The 17,172-nt window shown below is 37.3% G+C and overlaps 2 long non-coding RNA genes across 2 annotated transcripts; one reads left to right on the top strand and one right to left on the bottom strand.

Annotated features, from left to right (window-relative positions):
• Window positions 1-2,677: 2,677 nt before the first annotated feature.
• LOC113296841 lies at window positions 2,678-6,009 on the bottom strand. The gene is made up of 6 exons (XR_003333170.1): window positions 5,549-6,009; window positions 5,395-5,451; window positions 5,251-5,306; window positions 4,739-4,789; window positions 3,276-3,333; window positions 2,678-3,169 (listed from the first exon to the last, which is right to left on the bottom strand). It is a non-coding gene; the product is annotated as an uncharacterized LOC113296841 (long non-coding RNA).
• A 3,073-nt stretch (window positions 6,010-9,082) lies between these two features.
• Window positions 9,083-11,338, top strand: LOC113296840. Its single transcript, XR_003333169.1, has 3 exons — window positions 9,083-9,313; window positions 10,626-10,685; window positions 10,992-11,338. It is a non-coding gene; the product is annotated as an uncharacterized LOC113296840 (long non-coding RNA).
• Window positions 11,339-17,172: the final 5,834 nt, after the last annotated feature.

Genomic DNA, 17,172 nt, shown 5'->3' with positions numbered 1-17,172 from the left:
CTTATGAAGGATGGATGAGACGTAAGTTGAGAAATGAGTACATCAAAGATAACTTGACCAAAGCGCAGATTATTAATGTAGTTTGCGTGTTGAAACGGCTAGAGAGGATGTTAAAGTGGCTTCTGGTGCGAACGTTGAACCGGCTCCTGGAGAGAGTGTTGAAGCAGGATTCTGAAGCGAACGTGGGTCCCGGAGAGAGCGTTGAGGCGTCTCTTGAATAGACCATTGAAGCAGCTTCTGAAGCAAATGTGGAGGTGGCTCCTGGAGAGAGCATTGAAGCAGGATTTTGAAGTGAACGTGGGTCCTGAAGAGAGCGTTGAGGCGGCTCTTGAATAGACCATTAAAGCAGCTTATGCTGGAGGGAGCGTTGAAGTGGCTTCCTCTTTAGTTTGATTTACTTTTGCGAATTCCATGCTTCTTGATTGACCATCTCTCTCGTGTTGAAGAAGTCCTTGACTGACGGTGAAGGAACTTCGTGCTGAGCCTCAGTCCCCAAGCGTGGTTTACATGGTTCTATCTTGTATGCCCGATGGGTCTTTTGTACGTAATGGTCGTTGATATGGTGAAGATCTGGATGGTATCAATCGACAAGCAACAACAGTTCTTGGCAGCAGCTGTGATCAGAAGAGACTGACAGGGAGAGACGTGGTGGAAACTTGTACGAACTTGGCACCCTCTTAAGTCCCAGGTGCAATATCCTTTGGTAATAGAACTACTTTTTCCACGGGAGACAAATTTTGAAAGAGTCTCTCATTGATGTAGTTACCGTCGATCCAGATATCGAATATCTTGGACGTTGTTTCATTATTGCGGCAGTCGTGCATGTGGTACTAGAGTTGAAGTTGGAAATTTTGGACGCGCATGATGTTGTATCTCGGTGGCTTTCTCCAACATAGCGCGATAGACATGCATCATCGTCTGATAGAATGACTCGCCCGGATTTTGCTCGACATGACGCGTGGACATCGTTATCTTCTTGAGGCGGCTCTCTTGAGGTATCGGCTCCAGTGGAAGATTGCCGTCATAGAGCGTCGATACGTTGCACCGACATTATTTAAACCAAATGGCAGTACAGTATAATAAAAATTTCCGAGAGGAGTTCGAAAAGCTATCTTACTTTCGTCATGCTCGTATATCCTTATCTGGTTGTAGCCGCTACATCCATCCATGGAGGAGAACATGCCGTGTCCGCTGGTTGCATCTTCTAACATGTCGATGTTAGGTAGAGGAGAATCGTTTTTGGGGCGGCATCTGTTCAAGTCTCTGAAATCCATGCAGCACCTGATCTGTCCATTTTCCTCGTGTCTGAACTGCAACCGGCTTGGCTCCTGGTATGACATGTAGATGATGGGTGACCAATCTAAATCTGGCATTTCTTCACACGTCCAGGAAAATATGTCCTGGTATTCCTTGGTAAGTTGCACAAGTATCGTGTGTTCCTCCGCAGATAAGGTCGAACTGACGGAGATAGGCCTAGGATATTCCTCATCCCCGATGTTGACCATTTCGAGCTCATCAGTTGTGGAATTGGTATCGTCCTGCAACTGTCGTGGAGCATCCGGTACTTCCTCTCGTGGCTCGTCGTTGTAGTAGGCTTCTGTACGACCTTTCCTTGGAGAACCTTGGATGTCCCGAGAGTCTTGAGAGTAATCACATTCGAAGACGCTCCTGTGTCGATAAGGGCCCTCTTGAACTCCGAATCCTTGATGCGTGCGGTGACATGTAGGGCACGGTTGTGACCTTCCTCTGGTTGATTGCAGCAAAACGCACTACAAGAAAAGTCGCTTTTAGTGGCAAAATATTGTGTCACGAGAACCAATTTCTTCGTTACAAAAAGAATTCAGCGGCACAAAAAATTTCATCACCTATAGTGAGTCGTTGAAAGTGTTCTGTGACGTCCTTAAGAAATCGCCACCGAGTTTTTTAATCAGCGACATAAGTCTTTTTGCCTCAAAAACTACCTTTTCGTGAGCAAATAAAATTGATGTTGTTTACTAATTTTTGTGACGAAGAATTTTGCCACTCAAGGTATTTTTGGTGAGGAAAATATTTTATCACTTAAAATTGTTTTAGCCGCGAAATTCGTTCGTCCCAAAATAAATTTATAGTGAAGAAACAAATTCGTCTCATAAAATAGTTCTAGTCGCGAAATTTGTTCGTCTCAAAATATACTTATAGTGAAGAAAAAAAATCGTCACCTAAATAGTTTTAGCCGCGAAATTTGTTCGTCTCAAAATATATTTATAGTGAAGAAACAAATTCGTTACCTAAATAGTTTTAGCCACGAAATTTTCTCATCTCAGAAAAAATAATAGTTTAGCAGTGAAATAACTTTCGTCTCAAAATAAAAAATCAATAACAAAATTTAGTCATCTCTAAAATTACGTATAACGACCAATTAGGATTGTCTCTGTATGGCCATTTCAATAACGAATATCATCATCTCCAAAACACTTTACCTGCAAATATAGTCGTCTCCGAATCAATTTTTCCAACAAAGTCATTCGTCTCAAAAATTATTAGAGACACAACACTGCCCTCACCTTAACTATTCTCAACATGCCAATCTCGTCACGATATTTTCTTTAGTGACTAGCCTTTATTACCACCTATGATTCTAAAGAGATTTATTGCACATAAAATAAATATATATAAATAAGCATTTAAACAAGTTATATTAGTCGGATGAAAAATAATTAACCTTTAAAATGAATTGTTTAAACAAGATCCAAACCAAAAAAAATTGATAAGTAAACTACCAATAAATAGGATAATCACTGCTACTAGTTAAAAAAAATACTAAAACTAAAACAGTAATATAACAATTGACTTTGTGGCGCAACATTCAACTTCCATTGATTCCGCTAGCGGTAATGTTGTTTAGCCCGAGAGTACCCATCAAAATCTGCATGTTTCTTGTGAATTTCTTGTTATGTTCTTTCAACGTTTTGATAACCTCATTCTGAGCGCGTATTTGGTCATCCTGAACTTGAACTCTATCATCAGCCTGCTCTTGTAACTTTGCATAAAGTCCTTCAGTGTTAGAATCAGTGGTTGTAGCATGACGTCGTCTTTTCTTTTGCTTAAAAAATTGAGCAAATACTTATGCCTCAGTCGGAGGTGTAGCTCATGCTTCATTGCCTTGCTGCATTAGCTCATTTATTATGTCCTGTACAGAGATACATAATAGAGAGAATAATTAGCAAATGCACCAGGATGTCAAACATGTAGGTTAATTCTAATGATATAAAATTGAATAGCTTAGAGAAGATTACAATATTGATTGGATGTGTTTATGGATCCTATTGGTAGCTCGGATCCATATTTCCGTTTCTGTTTTGCAAAGGAGATGAACCTTATTAAGTAAGTTGATGTTGCAATAGAAATAGAGTAAACATTAGACAACACATGTTATATCCTAGGCTTCTAATATTCTTAAAATATTTATACATGTGAACAAACATCTCTCTATATGCCATAGAAAACCAAACATCAGGAAGGAATGAGAAAATAGAGTTAATGCAAAGGAATTGTATTGCGGGAGTTCATAAATAATTCAAATACATATTGGGCTCTTAAATCCACATAGCAAAACCAATGAGGACAGAAGCAACTAATATACCAACAACCCTAGAAGCCATTTACCAATGCAACATCCTATCTCACATTAAATGGAGACACCTGTTGCACATTCAAATTACACAACCAACCTCAATAAATATATGACCCAGCCTGCCCACATCTTTTGTATAGGGAATATAGATGTGGCTGGTCAATACAAAAAATATAAAAACAAAGATAACTCTCCTAATTATCTTTCAACTTTAGACATCTTCGGTTTCTACTTAACTGTGCTAAAATGAATATAAATAATATCCAAGTTATCCTGCACTGTTGGTAGACAGGCTTGTTTTCTACTTAACAGAACTGAATGTCCAAGGCATACTACACTAGCCCAACAGAAAGTCCATGAGAGTATAACGCCATAGGTCTGAGATGCCATAACAATCCATAAGCTGAAGAAGTTTCAGAAACAAATACTAAGAAGCACATGTGACTGTGAGAGCCTATAGATGATACAATTGGTTTAACGGAATCCAGTATACTATAAGACAAAATAATTTTAGTCCAAGAAACAATAAAGTATCGAAGTGTGCCCACCAATCACTAGACTAGAGTTCACAAGATTTGGAAGGAAGAGCCTCAGATAACAATGGATTTTAAGAGACTAATTTCCAATGCAGATCATCGATATTCATGTAAACTAACTCAGTTAAATAAATATCAAACAAGCAAGAAATTACTGAAACGATAGCGACTAATAAATAATCAGAAGGGTGGTGAGAAGCAAAATGATACCAGGGGAACAGACTAATATAAAGTACATGCCTTAGGATCAGTATTAATGGTTGTCAAACAGCCCTAATGCCAGAAAAAATAAATATTGCATTAAATCTAAACTACACATGGTCACTTGTGACTGCTGATCATTTTGTGCTTTTTTTTATTCTTTTTCCTGGGATGCGTACTACATATTCATGTTATCAAGAACAATACATAGATACCAGGGGAACAGACTGGCACTAGCTTGCACGACACATATTGAAACTTATCTAGGTTTAATTGGTCTAATCTCACCTAATTAACATCATCTACATATATACTTTTAGAGTTTAATGCATGATATAAGTAAACCTGTTCATGATATACCAGTACTTATAAAACAATTAATTTTCACCTTCGCATAACCAACCATGGGCGCAAACCAACACACAATAAAGAGTCATACCTACAAAATGAAACAACAAAGGACAAGCATCAACAAGCTTTGCACGAAATGGAGAAATAACCACGGAAGTGTCATTTAAAAGGAAATACAATAAAGAACCATCTATAGTTAACTGCAATCCATAGACTATATTTCAGAAACTACATAAATTGGACATCCACAGGACAATGATTGTGAATTAAAACTTTTGAAAGCAGATTATAGATTTTGAAAATTCTTTACATAAATCAAAACCCCAAATTCATACATATCATGTAAAATTAGAGAATAACCCAAATATCCATTACACCCATTCATGGTGACTTCAATTAGCATATTCATATTAAGACAATTTTTCAAACACCGTGTGCGCAGCCCACTTTCTCTCAATCTAGAAAACAATATTATTCTCAATTGATGCAATAGAAATGCTACAGAAGTAAAATACCAAAAAGAAAAGAAAAGGAAAACATGATAGGTACCCTCAGAAGATGAAGTTGTTGGAGCTGGTTGTTCATTTTTGTTAGCCATTTTCCACCTGGGCAATGAAACAACACCATGATTAAAAGAACAACTAAGAAACTACAGGCAAAAACATGAAAGGAACATAAAGGGGCAGAACAAACCTTAAGTTAGAGTTCTGAAAATCCTTGAAGTTAGGATAACCAAGGGGTATAATCAGCCTGAAATTAGGAGATCAAACAATTACAAAATTAGGGTTTGCTTATATGATTTAACATATGAAATTGAAGAGTAATGTGTGATCTAGAGAGAAAATACCTTCAATCAGTAACTTGTGAGCAAAACTTGATAACTATGGGGCTGTATTTATAGGAGAGAAAAAGATATCCCTTCCTTAGCTTTTTTTTCTCTGATTTTCTCTGATTTTGAGATAAAACTAGGGTTTTTCTATTTATCCATATCTTCTTTCCAAATGGGTGAATATTCTTCTCCTCAAAAATAGAAAATTCTCATCCAAAATAATTCTTAACAGGGAAGATTTACCTGTATATATGGAATGAATTTAAGATTCACTTCCAACCATATGATCTTCCCATCTACCCACGATTCAACCATTCATCCCTCAAAAAAAAGTATCTAGAAAATATGAGAAAAACTTCAGCCAATCAAATCCTGATTTCTAGTCAAATATCCTCTACACAATCTCTATATTTTAGGTAATCAATAACAAAAAAGAAAAAATTCGGCTTATTTATTTTAGGGAAGAAGAAGAAAATTTCTCTGAGATTTTCGATATAAAAGAGGTAACAATGCGTAGCTGAAACTATATTCTAGAGAAGTTTTATCATATACTTCACGATGCACTAAATTAAGATACAACAGAATGTTCATCCAATGGGAACTTGACAGGCATTATTCAAAAATCAAATATCAATGTTTGTTCCTTTTTTAAGCAAATAATTTTGTTTTTGGTAGTAAAGACTGGCTTTGTAGTTTCCAAAAATTCTTCTTGACCTCAGCGGGGAGGTCAAACCCCGCCCGGCGTTGTACCTGGGACCCGCCAGCGCGTCTTCGGAGCGTCTCCGTCGAAGATGTATTTAAGTTTATCCTCGAAGTAACCTCGACGATCGCTAGCTCTTAAGGAGAATGCATTTTAATACTGAGAAAATGAGTTTGTACAAGGATTTTAAGGTTACCCAGTGTATTTTAGGACGTGCTAACAAATTTCAAGTGCGCACTGGTAAATCTCGAGTTGGAATGCAAATTTTTAAATCACAAGTAGATTATATTGCACTTGTGGTTGACATTTGAATTAAGTGGCGAAATCACAAAAGAAAATTTGTTCAAGAAATCTTGAGATCCAGTCTTTACCTTCATTAATTCCTTTTTGTTTGTAAAGTATAGAGGATAAGCAGAAATGAACCTCTGTAGCCTTACAACTCAGTTACTTAATGTAAGGTTGTAAGATTATTGAAACAAATGAAAAGATACCACACAAATTTAATGTCGGGATAACAAATTTTAGTTACATTGGAAATTTTAAGGTTGGTATTTAAGTTCTTGGTTCACAAGATAAATTTTTAACGTAGTAGTACATTTATGCTTGTATTTAAATTTAAATTTGATGAAAAAATCGAGTCACAAAATAAATTTTGATTACAAATAACAATATACTTCGTATATATATATATATGCATAATGACCACTTAAACGATGGGAGGCTGATGAAGTACTCAACTTCTCAATCAAAAGAAATTTGGACAAATTAGAGTGAAATTTGAGGAAATCCTAGTGAGATTGTAGGATATTATACAAATAAATAAAAAGATACGGAGCAAATTTCAAGCCGAGCAAATAAGTTTTTGTCACACAAGAAAATTGAGATGTAAAATTTTGTGTCACAAGGTAACTTTTTTACACATTAAACATTCTTCTAATTCATTTTTTTTACCATATAATGGTGTTTATATATACATAGACAATTTATATACTTGATGATCACTTTTACAGTTGGAAGCCAAGAACTCAACTTCTTAATAGGAAGAAATTTGGAAAAAAACATTAAAGAGAGCTTGGAAAACATTATAATGATGTTGCAAATTTATGGAAAGAGACGAGAAGATACCGAGGATATTTAAAAAAGAGTTGACAAGTTTTTGCTTCACTAGAAACATTGGACTTGGGATGTATTGGGATTTAGATTCTTGACTTACAAGATAAAAATTTTGTACAATAATACATTTATTCTTGAATTTAATTTGAACTTGATGAAAATTTCGAGTCACCGAGAAAAATTATTTATTAGATAATAATAGTATTTTGTATACATATGCATGCTTTAATCACAAATTCGTCACATCTTTTTTATTCTCTGGACGGCTTAAGGTGAAATTGAATTCAAGTCTTTCAAGGTAATCATATTGATGAAAACAATCGAGTTACAAAGTATTACAAATAAATAGGAATATACTTTGTGTGCATATATATGCATAATGAACACTTTCACGATGAGAGGCAGATGAAGTACTCAATTTCTCAATCAAAAGAACTTTGGAAAAACTAGAGTGGAATCTGAGGAAATTTTATGCATATATTATCTTTTTGTTCTATTTGTATATTGTGTGACCACTTTTATGGTTGGAAGCCAATGAAGAATCCAACTTCTCAACAAGGAGAAATTTTGATAAATCAGAGAGACCTATGAAAAAGATCGATTATAGTGAGATTGTAGAATTATTGAAAGACATGAGAAGATAACAAGGATATTTCAAACCTAGTTAATTACTAAGTGTTTGTCACATTGGAAAAATTGGAGTTGGGATGTATATTTTTGGGTTACAAGATAAATTTTTGGCACAATACTATATTTATTCTTGTATTTAATTTTGAATTTGATGTAATTTTCAAATCACAGAAAAAAAATTGATTATAGATAATAGTGTTTTGTACCTATGCAAGATATTTTCGGAATTGAGGCCATTGCATCGAATTGTAAATATATGCTTTAATATATTCTTTCATAAATGTTGAATTAAGGGATCACTCCTGTCAGTGATTTCAATTTAGCGATTGCCATCCTATTTTTTGAAATGGGTATTTTAATAAAAAACAACAAATTTAACGATTGTCAAACATGGTTCACGTACCATATCAAGTACCAATATCATAGTGGCCTCAAAAATATAAAAAACGATACAATGCATCGATGATACCGGCTTATATCAACCATAAGTGATATGATACATAGACAAACTAAGCATATGTGTAGTTAAGATTTGTCGTTCTTTAGCGAATTCAACTTGTATATATTGAAAGATCGCTTTCATAATGGGAGGGCGATGAAAACACAACTTCACAATCAGAATAAATTCGAAGAATTAGAGTGAGATTGGAGAAAATTATAACGAAATTATAAGATTATAAATGTAATCTTATTTTTATCGTAGACAATAAAATATAGTCAATTAATTTCAATGAAATAGGCTATCTTAATCACGATATTTTAATTTTTAATGTGATCAATTTTAAATTACGAGCGATGTAGTCCCAAAATGAGGAAAAACTTGTTTAGGCCACCTTGATTCCTAAAAAAAAGAAGAAATGCTTAAAGATAATTACGTCCAAAAAGAAAAAATGTTTTGGCCAGGTTAAAATTTACTACGATCAAATTTTGATGCGTCCAAATTAGCTCAGGTATGCCAAGGCTCTATGTGGGTCTCTTGGATAATTGAACGGTTTAATAACTATGGAGTAACTTAATAATTTACATTTTGCCACACCATGTTATAACCCGACGGAGTCTCCCATATGCTTAGTTTCTAGGGCTTTCGATGGAAAAAAGAAAAGGCCAAAGAAAAAATGGAAACTGTTCTTCACCGAAATTATTTTTCCTCTGAAAACCCTAATTGAATCGTTGACTCGTTATACTTTCCTCTTTTCTAAAAACCCATGAGCAGAACTTCGCCTCTTCCGTGGAAATCACTTATTAGTGGTAGCACTATGGCATGATTGCGCGCGGCATGAAATGAATTTGGAGGGAATTAAAGGACCTCGAAAGAAATCCACCTTCTTCCTGCACCGATGGTGAGTTCTACTGTCATTACTTCGCTCTTTGAGGAAAGAAAAAACTTTGTAAACTGAATTGAAGTATAGTTCTTTGATGTAAATTAATTTGTTAATATGTTCAAACCCATTGATTTGATTTAATTGAAGGATTTGAGAATCTAGAGCTGTTGCATTGGTGCGTCGATTGGATTTGTATATACCGAATTGCTCACTCCCGCGGTTGGGCATACCTCTGTATTACCTTGGCCCAGTCATTGGCTACTTTGAGTTTGGTTTTGTGCACTCTCTAACGAGTGCTCACTGAACATCTTAATTTCGTCATTTGATCTAATTTTATGCGACATTCTCTCAGGATGCTGCATCGAAATTTGTCGTTGGCTGTTTACTTAACTAAACAAGAATGTCAAATTAGCACTCTTTAAAAAAAAGAGTGCGCATAATATTGAATTCAATTTGAATGCAATAGACTGGGAAAACATAATGAAGAATAAAGAAGGTTGAATTGCCAGTATATTCCGGATTAGAGTTGTTTTAGATGCATTATGGTGCCAGTATTTCAATGCTGTGAGTAGTTGGTGACACTGCCTTTTTTGTTCTTTCATGTATTTTGATATTTGGGTTTTATTCTCTTTCTTTTAGGCACAAAAACTGATATGTTGTATCAGATCATATGGAAGTATCAATAAGGACTTAACGATTATCTGTGTTCAGATCAGAATAACGTCGAGTTGCTTCAGTGTAGTACGTGTGGTTAGCATTTCACATACTTCACCTCTCAGATCTGTTTACAAAACCAGTCTGGCTGGTTAGCATTTCACATATGTCACATCTGAGATCTGTAAACAAATAACCAGTCTGTGTGCTTGTGTTTCTTATGTTATGACGACCGGTGCTTTTGTAAATTGATAGTTGGGATGATGATTTAAAAATTTATACTGAACAGTTAGGTGTATACTTGTGGTTTGGGTTGATTTTTTATTGTGCCGAACTGTACTCTAAGCTAATTTGAGTAATATTGGTACATGGGATGATGGTTTAACCTGTATTTGATTTTCTATTGCATGAAGTGGGATGATGGTTTAAAACTTACTTAGATTGTTCTTGATACATTGGATTTGGAATGATTCCAGAGCTCATTTGGCTGATTTGTGATACTAGTTTGAGTTGAACAATGATATGAATGTTCTTGATGCATGTCGAAGTATCATTTCTGATCAACTGTTATGTATGTTTATCTGTTGCGGAAGTGTTGTTTATGTTCTTTTGTGTCGATCTATGTTGAGTTTACTGTAACTAAGTCGACGCTGAGTATTCTCTTTCTTATGTACAGAGATGGCCAAGGCTTAGTTTGGGAGAACGACATGGATTTAATGGCTTTGATCTGTTTCTGGTAAGGCTAGTTGTTGTTCTGTTTTACCTACTCATCAGTAATAATAATAACGATAGGAATGATTTGCTGAAATGTATGATCGTAATAGTTAGAGGAAATGTTATCTTAGAGTATAGTAGTAAGATGTTTTAACGAGGTCATCTTTTCCCCTTATATAGTGGATAGATTCTTTGGATAGTAACTGTGTTAGGCACTTTGTTTCTTTTTCTTTTCTTACACCCTACATGTCAGAAAATGTCAAGCTCATCAATAACCCGGTGGGAAGGGATTAAACAACTCTGTGTTTAACCAAATTTATTGCACCAGGTGCGTAGTCAATGCGAGAAAGAGACACCCTGAGGATGTGAAGTCCAGGCATATTCTGAATACCAGCACCTATCAGGCTATCACCTTAGAATCCACGGAGGTGTTTGTGGCTCCTGGTTTTGATGGACTTGCTGAGAAGAATCCTTTGCAGTGGCGGTTGTTGTCGCTTTGTCAGGGAACCAATTTATCATCCTCACGCCTGTTAATCAACAAAGGACACATATTATGAACTCTATAGTAAACTCAATCAATTTAATGCAAATAATGCAATTGCGTCGATTCCAAAGGATTGGATTTTAGCAAAAGTCTATTCTTAAGCAAATAAGCAAATATATAGTTTTTTGTCACCATAATTTTTTTTGTTTTTCTTTGACTCCAGGGTTGTGTAGTTCAAGATTAATTATCATGAGTCTACATCATATTTGGTACAATCAGTTATTTTAAGAAATGCATTGCAACTATCACTTATAAATTATATAATGAGTGAAACGAGCAAAAATGTAAGGTCGCCGAAGTAACCTTGTAAAATCAAATTTTGAGTAGTGTAAATGTGGTACTACTCCAGCACCAAGTCTATAGAGCATTCTTTTCCCCTTAAATGACGTAAACAAACCTTTATGAAAAATTATGTTGACAAGTAAATTGATTTTCTCTGATTTATAAGTTATGTTAAATGTTATGTTTTACATGATAAAAGATATTATTACCAAAAACTTATTCTTTAGCAACTATGTATTCTTCCGCCACCATAAAGAATTTTTTGTGACAGCATTTCGATAATCACTAAAATCACGAATTGCGGGGAAGTTATAGTGTCACTGAAAATGACTAAAGCAGCAAAATCTAGTTCGTTCAAGATATTCTTTCCTGTGACGATTAGAAGTTATTACTATATAAATATTTGCAAACAAACAAGCTGGTGGTCACTAAAAATAAACATAGTGTCAAATATTTAGTTTCGTCGCTATAAAATTAATTAGTGACAAATTAATTTTGTTAGTGTAAACTTTTCTTTTGCAACGAAATCTATAATTATCACCAAAAATATTCTATGTCAATTTTTTAGCATCATCACAATAAAATTAAATGGTGACAAAAATATCTAATCACAAAAAACTTATTAGTGACTAGACATTATTTTGTCTCTAAATGAGGTCACTAAAAACGTATGAGTGACGAAACCCGAGTACTGTCGCAGAAAACTTAACAACAGTGACAAAAATTATTTTGATCACAATAACTAAGCTTTAGCAATGAAATCTTCTTCGCCGCAAAAATTATCGTCACCAAAGCCATGTTTTCTTGTAGTGACGTCTCCGCCGCTGATTCTTCCAGAGGTGTAAAAGTTCGCATAAACTTTCCTAGAGAAACTGCTTCCTGATCTGGCCTCTGGTTCATAGTGAACCTATTGACTTGAGGAGGATCGTTGTGAGGATCAGTCCCCGGTGTAGGAGTCTCCATGACAGGATCGCTCATATCTGATGTTGCTTGTTTGATCAGGTCCATGTAGACCCGCACCGCTGAAGTACCTTCTCCGGGTGCGTTGAATGTGTTCCTTGTTGGCTCCAGGGGCTGTCTTGGCTCTTGTGGCAACCGATCAGGTAATATCTTGAGAAAAGTGAGTACCTCTTTCTGAGTTGCAGCCATGTCCGTCTGTGCCTTAGCAAGGACTTCTTGTCTCTCCATCAAATCCACCATAGTAATAGGGGGTTGTCCTCCTTTGGATCCTCCGGCCCCTCGTCCTGAAGCAGGAGTGGTAGTTGCCCTGGTGACGGACGGAGGCGTTATACTCGATGAGACGCCGGGATTTGCAGCTGCTCTGGTTCTGGTGATAGGAGGCGTCACACCTAATGGAATATCTCCTCCTGCTCCGCTAGTGCTGGTGGTAGAGGACGTAATTCCACGAGATACATTGATTGCATTGACAGGTAACACAACCAATCGGGATATCAACGCCGAGAGTGCTGTCGGCGCTGGCTCCGTCGGGATTGGTTGCTGATTCAGACCTAAGATCCACCATTTTGCAATATAAACAAACTAAAATGAAATTGAAAATTGATTTTGCAACCGAGAGATTAATCTCCCACTGTGGTCGCCAATTGTTTATGGGTGAAAACTATTTATGCCGGTTTTGATAATTTGGGGTGTGTGGATGAGAAATGAATCTAAACCCTAAACAAATGAACTTCACGAGAGTGCTTGTGATTCGAGAAATCAATTTGTACAACTCCGACCTAAACCAAGAAATGGCTGTTCCAGACTTGCTTCGGTCACAAAGTGAAGGAGATGGGGTTGATCTTAGGGAGGGAAGCGAAGAAGGTGTTGAGATTGTGGAGTTGTTGGCTGTGTATGACTTGTATCAGAAAGCTGAACTGGCTTGCAGAATGTAAGCTATCAGTTCTGGTATCTGGATACGGTTGTATCAACACTTGGTTTCTGTTTTTTCCTCTTCTGAAAATAGGGAGGAGAACCTATTTATACAAGTCATTGAGCCTTACCTACATCTCTCGTGGGAAGTGGAGAAAGTGGAGTAGTGGAGTTGCGTGTGTTAGTGTCACACGATCAGTCTTGCCCACTTCTCCCATCATCACTAACCGTCCATGTCTTCCTGACACGTTCTTGTGATGGTGCGTTGTGCGCTGCACGCTGTAAACCGCCAGACCAATGCCCCTGTATGTATCCCCCAGTTTCTGACATGATTAATGTCTCGAGTGTGTGGATCGTGGGACCCACAGAAAGCATGTGATGCTAGGTTAAATAACTAAGTTATTTAGGAAGTCGATATTTATGAAATATCGTGTGAATTTTATGCATGTAATGCATTGAATATATTCAATATGGAGAAAGCATCATTGTTTTTAAGGCTTAACGGAGTGAGTCGTGATTTAAGCGTCTTAAAATAGATGCATGTCTAGCCATCTTCATGGGATGGTTTGGAGGCTGCGCAGGCAAGTCCTCCCTTGGCCGACCACATGGTGTGGTAGAGTGACGGATGTTAATCACCACGACGCCTAATTGACCAGTTAACTCCTGACCAGGGCTATATAACCAAGCAGGTGAAGTTGAACGGACGAGATGATCTTGTGACATTCATCTGCGACCGTTAGTGGAATTAGGGTTTTGAAGAGCGACAGAAATCTCGTGTTGCAAAGAATTTTTAAAGAGACGCAACATGCCATCTTTAGGGCGTGCAAACCAAGGCATCCAGCCATGGTTCTCCTTGGCCGATCGGCCATGGATATAGGTGGGCCCACGGTGATCATGTTGATACTCACCGGACCTTCTTAGTCTATTCCTGGACCCTTCATCCGAGCAGGAGAAAATGGACGCTCGTGATCGATTTGCGACATAAACCATAATTAGGGTTTTTGTCGGCCGCGTGTTAGCTAGTTCGGGTAACCGAAAATACATGCTATACACCTCATCTGGAGAGGCCTATTGTACGAGGCAGTTATTAGGCCGGTGGTGAGTGTGGTGGTATGTGTCCGACCACCTCAGGGTTAATCTAAGCCATCCAACCGTGCTGGTGAAGTTGGATGGTCGTGATCAATTTTAGGTTTTTAGTGGACTTTCCCGCGACCCTACATTCTTCACGCTGACACAACTTCGGAAAATCGTATATTGCAATCTGGTCAGGTTAAGGAAGAGTCAGTCATGCAGGTAGGAAGAAGGTGCACCGGTGTGCAGGAAAAGCTTTGTCCAACCTGTCATGGGATAATCCACGCCGTCCAATCATGCTGGTGAAGTTGGACGGTCGTGATGAATTTGAGACTGCGGCAGGCGGTCTTGTGCGCACAAGCTTTTCCAAGATGCTCCACACCATCCCAACCATCCCATTCTAGGCTGGTGTTCGGTGTCCGTTTGGGAGGCGTGGTATGTATTCGACCGACCAGGGCATAAATGGGCCCGCTGGTGGTCATTAAGATGGTAGCCTGTTCCTGCTGAGGATCGTTTAGGCTGGTTAAATCATGTGGCCAACTTGCGTGGTCGTGATTGTTTCTGAGACTGTCATGGACAGCCCAGATTCAAATATGCTCAATCGGGCTAGTATAACACACCGAGAGATGTAGCCTGTACGGGTATTTCGTGTATGCTTCATTATTAACACTTGGAGATTCGTGTTACTCTGTTGAAAGCAACACTCAGTCGTCATACCGCACTAATAATGAGAGTTATGCAGGAAATACAAGGCTAAGCATGCATTAATAATGCTATAAATTCACAGGGTACATGGGATTGTTGCCACATGCTCCATTCTAGGTAAGTTAGCGAAGTGAATAAGTATTCATCATTTTATCAGTGGCTTTATCCTTTGCAGGATGTCAGCGCATAAATTTGGTTTCACAATTTTAGCCTTGAACTAAAATCCACCATCAACAAATTGAAATAACATAGGTTGTGCGTTAAGATCAATCAATTAGAATATCCAACCTTTGGATATTGATTTACATTGATTGACGTTTGAACATTGGTCTTTGGTACTGTTCAAGTAATTCCTCTTATATTTAATCGGGCCCGCAAATTTCTATTTGCTGATTGCGGATTGAATTAAGAGTTAGAGATATTAAACTCTTTGATATACTTTATTCTAGATTGAGTCTGACTGTCTAGTTGATTCTCTAGAAAGTGTATTGGAGTAAGTCCTCTCAGATTGCCAAACGAATTGTTGGGTATTGTTGTTAGGCCCCCGCATTTTCAATTGGTATCAGATCAGGCAAACACGTTAAAGACCTTACAAGTCTGTGTTTGTAGCGATCTGATATGGACAAATGTGTTATTTCTATAAACGTACCAGCAGTCTTCGATGGCTCAAATTAATTGTAGTGGAAAATTGCTATGCGTGCCTTTCTTCAAGCGTGTGATTTTCAATCATGGGTTTATGTAGTTAATGGCTATGATGCTCCCGTTGTGGCAGTAGGGAATGCCACCGTTCCAAAGAACATTGGTGCATACGATGTTGCAGACATACTTGTTGCAAAGAAAAACTCTGACGGTTTGAATGCCATCATACATGCCATCACCCTAGATCTTCAGCACTATGTGACTACGTGTACTCGGTCTAAAGATGCTTGGGATATCTTAGAAACCGTATTAGAAGGAAATACCAGTGAAAAGGAAGCGAGGCTTCAAAACCTTAATTCCGATTGGGAAAACCTTCGTATGGCAGATGAAGATTCATTTAATGAGTTTAATCACAAAGTATCTGAAATTGTTAATGCATCTTTTGCATTGGGAAAGACTATTCCTGAAAAGGACATTGGGATGAAAATTCTCAGATCGGTTCCATCTAGATACGACTCTAAGAAGCATGCCATCGTTGAAGGAAATAACCTTGATGCTCTCTCCAGAAATACGTTGGTTGGGAAGCTAAAAATCTTTGATCATGAGCATACATCCAAAATTGGAAAGGATGTTGCCTTCAAATCACAAAGGAACACTAAATTACTTGACAAAAGTAAAATTGTTTATGTCTCTGAGGATGATCTTTCTGAGACTGATTCATCAGATGAAGATCTTAAAAAATCAGTCTCTATGATCACCAGACAGTTTAGGGATCTTCTATAGAAGAGAAGTAAACGGTTTTCCAGAGACAAACCTAGGTCGTCAGTTAAACCTCACAATCGCATTCCTCCTAAAAATAGGGATGCTGACGAGGCTGATGACGAGGATATGCCACAATGCTTTAAGTGTAAAGGTTTTGGTCATTTTGCGAATGAGTGTCCGAACCGTAAAAAATACACTGGAAACATAGGTCTTGCTGCAACCCTTGATGAAATGTCTGATCACTATGATTCCAACGAAGACGAAAACTCAAGTGTTGCACCTCTTTGTGAATATATTGATTTTGATAAATGTAGCAATACATACATCAATCTTGATATCCTTCCAGAAGAAGACTCAACCAATCTAGAAGAAGAAATTAACCTTTATGTTGGAAACTCTATGTTTGATTTTTCAGGTTCTACTGTGTGCCTAGCAGCTTGCACATATCGGGCGTCTGAATCATCTTATCCACTGACATGTTCTTATTGTTCACTCAAAGGTCATGAACTTTCAAAGTGTTTCAAGTACAAAAACAAGATGAGACATGTCAAGAGATTTCAAAGGAGCAAATCGCCTAGCAAACAAGCTCAAACTTGTTCAAGAAACCGCTGAGTTATGTAAGATTTTATCCTCTTCA

This window comes from Papaver somniferum, chromosome 7 (genome assembly GCF_003573695.1).
Source record: "Papaver somniferum cultivar HN1 chromosome 7, ASM357369v1, whole genome shotgun sequence".
Lineage (NCBI taxonomy): Eukaryota > Viridiplantae > Streptophyta > Magnoliopsida > Ranunculales > Papaveraceae > Papaver > Papaver somniferum.
This window is presented reverse-complemented; position numbering and strand designations above follow the sequence as displayed.